The sequence below is a fragment of the Cibotium barometz genome, chromosome 59 (assembly GCF_041138505.1).
Source record: "Cibotium barometz isolate CiBa-2024 chromosome 59, ASM4113850v1, whole genome shotgun sequence".
NCBI classification, from domain to species: domain Eukaryota; kingdom Viridiplantae; phylum Streptophyta; class Polypodiopsida; order Cyatheales; family Cibotiaceae; genus Cibotium; species Cibotium barometz.
In genome coordinates, this window is record NC_141104.1 from 21,578,479 (window position 1) to 21,590,639 (window position 12,161).

At 47.1% G+C, this 12,161-nt stretch overlaps 1 protein-coding gene across 5 annotated transcripts in view; it reads right to left on the reverse strand.

Moving 5' to 3' along the window:
• Window positions 1–12,161, reverse strand: part of LOC147605600 (sucrose nonfermenting 4-like protein) — a 55,183-nt gene that overhangs the window by 9,580 nt on the left and 33,442 nt on the right. The window lies entirely within an intron of this gene.

The following is a 12,161-nucleotide window of genomic DNA, read 5'->3' on the forward strand; positions in this document are numbered from 1 at the left end:
TCACCCAACGAATGTGAAGAGGTCTGTCCATATGGCATCAGACTCACTCTGCAGGGAGTGTGGTGGACCCCTCTGTGGTTTCAAGGCACCGAGCTTGCCAAATTTTCCAGCCTGTGAAGCTACTGTCAGATCCCAGCAGGAATTCCGTGGCTTGGTAGTAGCTCATGGAGACCAGTACCTGTCTTGCCTCAATGGTTGTGATCCGCTGATACTCAAGGCAGAGTACTCTGAAACCACAGATATAATCACTCTACTGAGGTCTGAATCTAGCAAAAGAAAGGGGCTACTCCCTCCATTGCTGGCCTCTCTCCAAGGAAATTACATACGAAGGTGTAGACAGAAGAACCACACTTGGGGCCTATAGCATCATGTGATCCCATCCAAGCTTCCAAACAAGAAGGGTCCAAGGCTCCAGGTGCATAGGAAAGCTGCCTTCAGTTCCTCTATAGCTCTAGAGATGCCCATAAGACACTTCAAGTTCCCACCGAGGAATATGAAAGTGTCACCAATTGGCCGACCATTTGGTCCATCTCCAGATCTGTGTCTTGTTCACTTGATGCCAGGCCGGTGTCTCATGTGAAGGGGCCAGTATTTTGCATAACATGGACAGGAGCCAGACTGGTGCCACCCGTGTATGACCTGGACTGTGTTCTATCCATGGGACTGTCACGCCATGGGACTGTCACTCCATAGGAAGACCGGGATTTATACTTTCTGTCGTGCCATCACTGTGCCCGACAGGAATGTTTAGTACTTGTTCCATGAACGGGAGATATGTCCATGATACTGTTTGCACATGCATTCATGTTTGCATGCCTGAACTGTTTTCGCGTGACTTGTATTCTTGTGTTTGCCTGCCTGACGTGCCACTTACTGAGCAGGGACGCCTGCCAGTGAGTCGTGACGTTTGCTCTGTCTTCTGACGAGTTTTGTTGCGTGTGAACAGGTGGTAAGTGTATTGCATTTGTTTATTTTATAGCATTATTTCTAACCTTTGTTTTTTATAAGGTTGCAGGTTCACACTCATTAATAAGTGAGCGGCCTCCTCAATATTTTATGGTGCCCTTTGTAGGGTGGGCACCCATTATGGGCACCCACACATGGGCCATGGTGGGGAGGGAAGCCCTCCCTTAATCATGTGTGTGGGGGTGGGTGCATGGCCACCTACCCACCCCCCCTTGGGAACCTTCGAACTATAACTCAAGTGCATGATACATCATCTCAGCTCAAACATACATGCGCGGTCCAAACTCTGTCTCAACCCTTGTCAATCTGCCATACCCCTCCTCTCACAAGGGGCCAGATAACTCATATCTGCAACAGACATCAAGCAGTAGAAAGAGAGATAGATGAACAGAAACAAGGCTTACCAAGTTCAGCTCGTGAAACAGCACTGGAGGAAGCAACAGCACCAATCTGTACTTGCAGGCACTTGTATCCACAACCCTGCTTCACACATGTGCTTGTACTTGCCTGTATCCTCCTCCTGATGTTCACTCTTATGCTGTCCTTGAAAATACAGATCTGAAAATCAGCACTGTACCCGTCTGTACCACCTCGGGATACGTGTTGGGGTAAAGGCGTTATGCCCACCCTTATAGTGTGTACAAGCCCATAAGTTATAGTACATAGTACACTTAGTACTTTTAATGTACTAAGTGCACTATGTGTACTAGTGCAATATACATGTGTGATAGGGGAGTCACACACTCATGCTTTTTCATGAGTTGACTTATCCCCACAACTCTCTCTCTCTCTCTCTCCCTTTGCTTCTCTGTGTATGTCTCCCATGAATGAACTCTAAACCCTAATTCAGGTTTCTCCCCATCAACTGGTATCAGAGCTAGCAGCAAGTGACTGGCTTGGGTGTGTACACGCAGGCGAAGCAGGCTTCCTGCAGTACAAACAGCGATAGCGTGAGCAGCTTACATCAGAGTCGCAGCAGGCAGCCAGAAGCTTGCAAGAGAACGGAGGAGAAGAAGGCGAATACAGGACTGTCGACTTCAGGCTGGGCGAGCACGTGGCACAAGGCAGCATTCGCAGTCTAGGCGAAGCGTGAGCGAAAGCAGGCTTGAGCGTGGAGGCGAGCGAAGCGAAGGCTGGCGCTAGGGCGCTGGGCGTAGATGCGCACGGCGTAAAACAATCAAGGCGTCGGCAGCAGCCAGGCGAGTGTGGCAATCGAAACACAAGCGAAGGCTTGGCGCTAGGCGAAACATTCTCATCCGCAAGCTGAGCGAAGCGCACAGCACACATGGGCGAAGACAGCAGCCGAAGGCGAGCGAAGAAGTAAGTCGTCGGCTGGCGTTAGACAAGTAAGCGAAGGCAGAACTGCAGAACCCTTCCAGGGGGGCCCTTTCGCTCGCTGGAGAACTGGCGGCTGACTCCTTCGAATCCATCTCACAGACAGCCACTAGCAATCGGGCTATGGCAGGATTAGCGAAGGGAAGCTGTGCTAAATGGACCCTTGTGATGCCGTCCTCGTCTACAGATCACCCATCACAAGCAGAAGAGAGCAATAGGCAGCAATAGCTTTCTGCATCAGCATCAGCATCAGCATCAACCCCTCTTTTCCTGCAACAGCCTGCAAATTGAAGAGAAAAATCAGAAATTTGAAAGGTATTTTGCTTCAATTTTTTTTGGGACTTGCAATTGAGCAGGTACAATTATCAATTGAGCAGGTACAGGTGCCCAATTACTCAATTTTTGAGCAAAATTGGCAAAATTGGGTGACATTGGTCACAATCAGGATCAATTTGCAGGAAATTGGTCAAATCAGGATCAATTTGCAGGAAATTGGATGTCTAAATTTGGGGCTTTTGATGTAAATGTGCAATTAAGCACTCATACATGCTGTATGATATGAAAAATCGCACATTTGGGCAAAATTGCAGCAAATTGCAGTGCAAATCAAGGGGCTTTTGTGCCGATTTGGTTGATTTGCATGCAGGCGATCGCATTTGATGCTGTGGATAATGTGCTGATGCCTTACAAGCACTCAATGTGCCTGTAAATCAAGGGGCTTTCATGTATTTGATGTATATGTGGCCAGGGGGAAGCATCGTGAACACTCTGGATGCCTTCATGTGCGCCAATGTACCATGCATGATCAGAAATTGATCTCAAATCAAGGGGCTTTTCAAGTTCGTATGCTTGTTGAGCTTGGCAAAGCAGCAGGCAAGCCATTTATGCCTTGAATCCTCAAAAATCAGCTTGCAGTCAAGGGGCTTTTGCCCAATTTCTGTTCGGGACTGTTGTATGCAGTGTTCGTGACTGTAAAAGTCTGATTTTCACTCATTTGGACAGCCACGAGAGCATTTATTGCTATTGTACCTGCTGGTACAGATTTGGCACAGCTTGGTGCATGTTTTGGCATGGCTGTACACTGTTTTGAGTGATCAAAAGGTTCAAATTCAGCTGCTGAAATTGCCGGTACAGGTTTGGTACATCATTGGTGAGCGCTTAGTACTGCTGTACAGTACTTTGGAAGGGCAAAAGAGCACATTCAAGGTGCTGTCCAAAATCTGCAGCAACCAGATTTTGGTGTTTTCATTCTTGCTTCCGCAGTGGGAGATAAAGCTTGGGAGAACATTTGTGAGCACTTTGTGTGCTCTGGGTGCAGTGTTTGCACATCTTGGGTGCAGTGTTTGCACATTTGCAGGGAGTCAGGCATTAAAGGTTGCATATTGCTATGGCAACCACAGGTGAGAGCTCTTCATTGCTTCACATCAAGAAGCTTGAAGGCTCGCAGAATTATGATATTTGGCAAACCCAGTGCTACAATGTGTTGCTCCAGAAAAAGCAGCACAAGCCTATCAAAGAAAGGGGTGTGATGCCCGCTTCTCTTACAGCTGAAGAGTGGGAAGATATGGATGAGTTGGCAAGATCTACTATCATGTTGTCTGTGTCAGACTCATTACTTTTCAGCATTCGTGAAGAGAAGACAGCTTGGGGAATGTGGCAGAGATTGCAGGACTTGTATGCCCAACAAAGTGCCTCAAGCAAAGTGTATTGGTTGAAGAAACTCATAGGCCTTCAGATGAAGGAAGGGGCATCTATGACAGCCCATCTCAATGAGTTTAATGGTATTGTCAGCCAGGTCATTAATCAAAAGTTGGCAATGGACGATGAGTTCAAAGCCACTTTTTTGTTATGCACTTTGCCAGAGAGTTGGGACACATTTAGGACAGCCACTAGCAATTCGAATGCTATGCTGTCATATGCAGATGTTGAGGGTGCTCTTCTTCAAGAAGAGATGAACAGGAAGAACAACTCTGTTGGAAAGTCCAATGCAATGAATGCACGTGGGAGATCCCAGCAAAGGGGGAAAAGCCAAGAAAGGGGAAGGAGCAAGTCTCGCTCCAAAAAGGATTTGGAATGCCATTATTGTGGCAAGAAGGGACACATTAAAAAGCAATGCTACAAATGGAAAAATGATCAAAAAGAAAAGGGAAAAGGCAAAGACAAAGAGAAGGATGAAGCCAAAGATGTAAAGCCAAAGGGCAAAAGTGGAGTCAAGATCGAAGAAATCAATGTGTCACATGCAGGTGGCAGTGAGGATGAGGTCCTCTTTACGTCTTCACTTGATGCCCATTCACTTCTTACAGGTGGTCATGGTATGCACTCATGGATCATTGATTCAGGTGCCTCCTTTCATGTCACAGGTTGCAGAGACTTGTTTGTCAGGTACACTGCTGGCAATGAAGGAGTGGTTTATTTGGGTGATAACCATGCATGCAAGATACTTGGCAGAGGTGATGTGAGGCTTGTATTTTCAGATGGCTCACAGCTTATGCTCCATGATGTCAGGCATGTGCCTGAGATCAAGAAGAATCTGCTTTCTACTGGACAGCTTGATGATGCTGATTATGTTACCACATTTGGTAGTGGAAAGTGGAAGATTAGTAAGGGCTCACTGGTTGTTGCCAGGGGCTCTAAGGTGGACACTCTTTATTTCATGCATGCAGGTGTTTGTCACCATGCTAATGTAAATGCAACCGAGCTGCCGGAAATTTCTATGTGGCATAGCCGGTTGGGACACATGAGTGTCAAGGAAATGGAGCAATTGTCTCGTTTGGGTTACTTGCCTTCTCTAAAGTTTTCAAGTTTTCAATTTTGTGAGCATTGTATATATGGTAGGCAACTACAGTGCCCCCATAAGAAAGCTCTTGGACAGAAAGATGCTCAGTTAGAGCTTGTGCATACAGATGCATGTGAGATGGCTCAGCTTTCTTTGGGAGGGGCAAAATATTTTGTGTCTTTTATTGATGATGCCACACGCAAGGTGTGGGTCTATCCTCTTCGCTTGAAGAGTGATACATTCTCAGTGTTTCAGAAGTTTGTTGCTCTTGTTGAGAATCAAACTGGCAAAACACTGAAGGCTTTGCGTTCCGACAATGGTGGAGAGTATACGTCCAAACAGTTTCAGGACTTTTGTGATGCTAAAGGCATCAAGAGGGAGCTCTCTACTCCTTATGATCCTCCACAAAACGGGACAGCAGAGAGGATGAACAGGACCATACAGGAGAAGGTCCGTTCTATGTTGTCACATGCTGCATTACCTCATGGTTTTTGGGCTGAAGCTGTTATGACAGCCGTTCACCTTATAAACAGGTCACCTAACACGAGGCTTGGTGGGAAAGTGCCAGAAGAAGTATGGACAGGGAAGCCTCCGTCATACAAGCACTTGAGAGTGTTTGGTTGCGTTGCGTACGTGCACATACGCAGGGAAATGCGCACCAAACTTGATCCCAAGTCTCACAAATGCATATTCCTAGGATATGGTGACAGAGGTGAAATGGGGTATAGACTTTGGGATCCCATAAATAAAAAGATCATACGCAGCAATGATGTCTTTTTTGATGAAACATGCATGTATAAGGAGCCTGCAAGGCAACAGGAGCCTGGAAAAGTCATCTTTGATGATGATGGACATCATGGACAACAACAAAGGGCTGTAAATCAGCCATTACAGCAGGAAAACCAGCCCTTAAATGGTGCTGAAAATGGTCCAAATGGACAGCCAGAGATGGCAGAAGATATCCCTATGGATATACCACAGTTAGAGGAGATACCGGGCATGATTTTTCAGCCTTATGGCATGGAACAGGAGCCACCAATGGGTGATATGCAGGCTGGACAGCAACCTGCAAATGATGGTCATTGGGTACGGAGGTCCACAAGACCCTCCAGAGCCCCTGACAGGTTTGTTCCAGGGGTTGACTATTTGATGCTTACTGACTGTGGGGAGCCCTCATGTTACAAAGAGGCTTTAAAGAGGGCAGACAAAGCTCTATGGGAGCCTGCCATGAAGTCAGAGATGGATTCTCTGCACAAAAATGGAACATGGAAGTTGGTGCCTTTGCCTGCAGGCAAGAAGGTTTTGCCATGCAAGTGGGTATACAGGCTCAAAGTTGCATCAGATACAAAGCCAAGATACAAAGCCAGGTTAGTGGCTAAGGGCTTCAAGCAGGAATATGGTGTGGACTTTGAGGAGATCTTCTCTCCAGTGGTCAAAATGACCACACTTAGAGCTGTGTTGGCTTTGGTTGCGCATGATGATCTGGACTTGATTCAGATGGATGTGAAGACTGCTTTTCTTCACGGTGATCTCCATGAGGAGATATATATGCAGCAGCCAGAGGGTTATGCAGTGAGTGGAAAGGAGAAGCTTGTATGCAAGCTGAAAAAGAGTCTTTATGGGCTCAAACAGGCACCAAGGGAATGGTATCACAAATTTGATACATTCATGAAATCTCAGAAATTCAGGAGAAGTGACATAGATCACTGCTTGTACACCAAGAAAGCTTTGGATGGCAGTCTCTTGATTCTCATTTTGTATGTTGATGATATGTTGATTGCCGGGAAATCTCGTAAAGAGATGGATGCCTTGAAGCAGAGGCTGCATCAAACCTTTGATATGAAGGATTTGGGTGATGCAAATCACATCTTGGGTATGCGGATACTTCGGGACAGAAATCAGCATGTGTTGTATTTGTCTCAGAAGGAATACATTGGCAAAGTCTTGCAGAGGTTCAATATGGACGGGGGGAAGAAGGCTAGTACTCCTTTGCCTCCATATGTGAAACTCAGTGCTATGGACAGCCCACAGTTAGATAGAGACAGGGCTGATATGGCCAAGATTCCGTATGCTTCAGCTTGTGGCAGTCTCATGTATGCCATGGTTGCTACTAGGCCGGACATTGCATTTGCAGTGGGAGTGGTTTCTAGATACATGGCCAACCCTGGCAAGAAGCATTGGGAAGCAGTGAAAGGTGTCATGAGATACCTGAAGGGCACACAGGATATGTGCATTTGCTTTGGCAAACAGGATGCATTAGTGCATGGTTACACGGATTCCGATTATGCCGGTCATCCAGATAACCGGAAGTCTACTACCGGTTATGTGTTTACATTCACAGGAGGTGCTGTGTCATGGATATCCAGGATGCAGAAGTGCACAGCCTTATCTACTACAGAGGCCGAGTATATTGCAGCCACAGAGGCTTGCAAGGAGGCATTATGGCTATCTCGGTTAGTGGTTGATTTGGGATATACATGGGATATTCCATTGTTGCATTGTGACAGTCAGAGTGCCATCCAGTTGGCAAAGAACCCTGTTTTTCATGCAAAGACAAAGCATGTGGATGTGAAGTATCACTTCATCAGAGAGGTGATAGAGAACAAGCAAATTCAGCTTGTTAAGATTCATACGGATGACAACCCGGCTGATCTGTTGACGAAGAGTTTGCCTCCGGAGCGGTTTGCTCATTGCAGACACTTGATGGGCATTGGATGAGGCCATTTTCAGCCTTGATATGGCCTTGTATATTATCATGTACATGCTGATTTTTTCTTTTCCTTTACTTAAGGGCACTTTGCCTTTAAGTGGGAGGTTGTTGGGGTAAAGGCGTTATGCCCACCCTTATAGTGTGTACAAGCCCATAAGTTATAGTACATAGTACACTTAGTACTTTTAATGTACTAAGTGCACTATGTGTACTAGTGCAATATACATGTGTGATAGGGGAGTCACACACTCATGCTTTTTCATGAGTTGACTTATCCCCACAACTCTCTCTCTCTCTCTCTCCCTTGCTTCTCTGTGTATGTCTCCCATGAATGAACTCTAAACCCTAATTCAGGTTTCTCCCCATCAATACGTGCCAAGAGTTGTACTTGCACAAACAGTCTGCTGTCCTGATTCTGGTCGCCTGAATCTGAGTAACCAGGCCTGTCCAGCACCTGTCTGCACCCCTGCAGCAACTGTACTTGCTGTACCTGGCTGCCCGTACACTGTACGGCAGCCGTACAGTACTGTACTTGCTGAAAATCTGACTGTACAGCCTGTGTAGGGCCTGTGCGCAGCCAGTCCAGCAGTGAAGAAGTCTCACAGCTTGTACCAAAGAGAGAGAAATGAAATGAAATGAAATGTTATATTAACGTCTTCAAAAGGCCATAATGACCTATGAGACCAAAAGTTACATCATGGTGGATCTGATACAATGTCTGGATAAAAAAACCCAGAAAATGAAAAAATAAAGATGATACTACTGGCACCTAAAAAATGAAACTGGAACTGGAAGGTACACTATGGAGGTACCTCCATCTCATAATATGTGCCGCATCGGACACTGGCGGACCAAAGAGAGAGAGAGAGTGTACTTGCACAATCTAGCCGTACAGTGCTGTACGCCTGATTTACACTCAGAAAAACAGCAACAGCCCTCCAAATCTGCAGTCGACTTGCTCTGCCACCTCTCCACGTTTTGTGTACATGCGCTTGAGAAACTCCACGATTCCCTTCCCAAAAAGCTAGAGAGAGAGGGAGGAGAGAGAAGCACTACTCCAAAAGTGGCTCCTCCCCAAAATTAATCCCTAGGGCCCCAAACTTTAATAAGTTCCTAGGGCCACTAAGGCCTAGGGGCAAACTTTAATAAACATTAAAGTTTAATGTTTCTAGTTCCCCCTTCACACCTAGGGATGTCCACACATCTTAAACTCTGTCCGGGCACCCCCCATGTGAATCATAAAATATTCTGACTCTGCAACCACCATGCCCACACTTGTACTGTTCCATTTTCACAGGGCCATGACACAAAGGATCAATGAAGTGTCCTACAAGCTTGCTTTACCTAGTCATTGGAAAATTCACAATGCATTTCATGTGAGTCTTTTGCGGAAGTATGTTGGGCCAGATCCTCACGAGCCTGTCACAGAAGATCTGCCAGAGATTGATGAGCTTGAGGAGATCCTCCAGCCAGAGCAGATTTGTCTTTCACAAGGAGAGAAAGCTACCTGCAGGAAAGCTTTCCAAGAGATACCTTGTGAAGTTCAAGAATTATTTGCCCATTGATGCAAAGTGGGTAAATGAAGATTATTTTGTTGACTACCCACAGTTGTTGCAGGCATATCTTGAGGCTTTTCAGTTGAGGACAACTCTTTAGAAGCCCGGGGGGATGTCACCAATTGGCCAACCATTTGATCCATCTCCAGATCTGTGTCTTGTTCACTTGAGGCCAGGCCAGTGTCTCATGTGAAGGGGCCAGTATTTTGCATAACATGGACGGGAGCCAGATTGGTGCCACCCGTGTTAGCAGGATGGTGTCGTATGGACAGGAGCCAGACTGGTGCCACCCGTGTTAGCAGGATGGTGTCGTATGCACGGGAGCCAGACTAGTGCCACCCGTGTATGACCTGGACTGTGTTCTATCCATGGGATTGTCACGCCATGGAAGAGCCAGTATTTGTGCCGTGTCTTGCCTATGGAATTGTCACTCCATAGGGAGGCTCTTGCCTAGATCTGTGTCTTACCTATGGGACTGTCACTCCATAGGAAGATTGGGATTTATACTTTATGTCGTGCCATCACTGTGCCCGACAGGAATGTTTAGTACTTGTTTCATGAACGGGAATGTCCATGATACTGTTTGCACATGCATTCATGTTTGCATGCCTGGAACTGTTTTCGCGTAACTTGTATTCTTGTGTTTGCCTGCTTGACGTGCCACTTACTGAGCAGGGACGCCTTCCAGTGAGTCGTGAAGTTTGCTCTGTCTTCTGACGAGTTTTGTTGCGTGTGAACAGGTGGTAAGTGTATTGCATTTGTTTATTTTATAGCATTATTTCTAACCTTTGTTTTTTATAAGGTTGCAGGTTCACACTCATTAATGAGTGGGCAGCCTCCTCAATATTTTATGGTGCCCTTTGTAGGGTGGGCACCCATTATGGGCACCCACACATGGGCCATGGTGGGAGGGAAGCCCTCCCTTAATCGTGTGTGTGGGGGTGGGTGCATGGCCACCTACCCACCCCCCCTTGGGAACCTTCGAACTGGCCGCCCCCATGCAAAGGGTGGGCCAACCAGCTGTTCGAGGGGTGCCCCCACCATCGCTTGGCGCCTCTCTCTTGCTTGCGCACAAGCAGGCTACACACAGGCGATGCCTTCTTTCCCACAAGCGGGCAGCTATAGGAGGACTCGCTTGCATTTCATGCTATCGGGCAGCTGCAGGCGACCTTCTCTCTTGCACACAAGTGGGCAGCTGCACGCGACCTTCTCTTGCCCACAAGCGGACTGCACCCAGGCGCCGCCTTCTCTTGCCCACAAGCGAGCTGCACACAGGCGTCTTCCTCTCCCACAAGCGGGCAGCTACAGGCGTCCCTCTCTACCACGCAAGCGACTGCAGCTGGTTCTCTCTCTCTCTCTCTCTTGCGGGCGGCAAGCAATAGCAACAATTGGGCCATCTCCTCTCATGCGTGGGTGCCCAGCTCTATTAGAGACCATATTCATTGTTTTACAAGGTACATTGATTGAGATTCAAGCGAAGGTCCTTGGTGTAAATCTTTCGAGGAATATTCACTGCTGCTAACACCGTTCGGTGCCGGGTAGTCCAAGCTTTTGGAGAACCACGGTCTGTGGGTGTCGAGATCGGGAGAGCCAGGCGTTAGTACAGGAGCGCCTGCTTGTGCGTGGTCCTGGGGAACACCAGTGGGGCGCTCTCTGCGGATTCCAGTGAAGGCACGGGACCGTAGAGACTAGACTTCTTCAAGTGGTTCACTCTACTTCGAACGTCTACTTCAAGACTATTGTTTGGTAACTGTATTCATTTCAGTTGTACATGGACATCATCTGGTTCATCGAACCCATGGAACATTGTACCCCTTAAATACTCCCAATAATATATTATATATATTGAGGGGGGGGGTCGGCACGTTCCGGCCCCAGTGCTGGTGTCCATTGATCTTTATTTCTTTTTAGTTTTTCAGTTGTTATTGAGTTGTCCATTCATATTGTGATAAATATTTAAGTTGTGCTATTACGCGTCTGGGTGTCCAACGGAGTCTACTCCCACTTGACGGGATCGGTTTCAGAAAGAGACCTATCCACATGGCAATCGACACACTCTGCAGGAAGCGTGGCAGACCCCTCTATGGTTTCATGGCACAGAGCTCACCAAAACTGCGAGCCTGTGAGGCTACTGATCAGCTCCAAGTGGGAATCCCATGGCTTGGAAGTAGCCTGTGGATGCACGACTATCACTCTTGCCTCAATGGATGTGTAGAACACTCGTGCCTATGTGCTAGGGTTTGAGAATAGAGATAAGAGGAGAGAGCAGCAGAATCAACAACACAGCACACACGAGAGTCCTAAACTACTATTCTATATTTTGTACAAGGAAGAAGTGTCACAATTGTACTTCAAGTAAAAGAGAAGGCTGAGAATGTAGATGAATGTTCACGGTCCAAATGCTTTGCTGAAGGTCCCCTTGGCCAAACATGCATGTAAAGAAGCTTTGTAGAGAGTAGCGTTGAGAAAATGCAGCTGAAAATGATGAATTCCTTATGCACGTATATATGCACTAATGTGCTGGTTGGCCTGCATAACTGCTGTCAGCCTGCTCCAGAGGACTAGTTGCCCACGACCAGTGCTGACCTGGCTGACAGCCACATGAAACAAGCACCTGTCAGACTACCCCCAGCACACTGCCTGGCTGTTGTCTTCCACAACTCCTGTCCAATGGCTGCGCACACCACATGATGCTTCTAATTGATGTCAGGCTTTGGAAGATGTGCCTGAATACCCATAGGTGTGTCACATTCTCCCCTACATGCATCGCAGCTGTCCTCAGCTGCATGGCCTCTAGATAAGCTCTCAACAATGTCAT